Genomic DNA, 404 nt, shown 5'->3' on the forward strand with positions numbered 1-404 from the left:
GCTCGGGGCACTGTTTGTAAACCGCTCCCGCGGCAGCTGTTGCTCGGGCAGCCCCTCCGCTTGGCCACGCCCCGCTCCGCGTAGGCCACGCCTCCCGATTGTCGTCCGCCACGCCCCCCTCCTCCTTCCTCCCTCCCTCCCTCCTCCTCCTCCTCCTCCTCCCAAGCCTCGGCGGGGCGGGCGAGCCCTTCGAGGCCGGAGGGGCGGCACGGCCCCGGCGTTAAACAACTGTGCCCCGGAGGGGTGGGGGCGGTAGCGGGGGCCCGGCGGCCTCGTCCCGCCTAGCGTTGCCTGCCGTTTGGCCCGGTGGTGCCTCGGGGCGGCTGGTCCGAGGCCTAGGGCGGGCGGGCGAGGCGAGCGCCGCGGCGATTGTTCCCTTTGTGGCGCCGCGCGGCGTGAGGAGA

Source organism: Accipiter gentilis, chromosome 14 (assembly GCF_929443795.1).
Source record: "Accipiter gentilis chromosome 14, bAccGen1.1, whole genome shotgun sequence".
NCBI classification, from domain to species: domain Eukaryota; kingdom Metazoa; phylum Chordata; class Aves; order Accipitriformes; family Accipitridae; genus Astur; species Astur gentilis.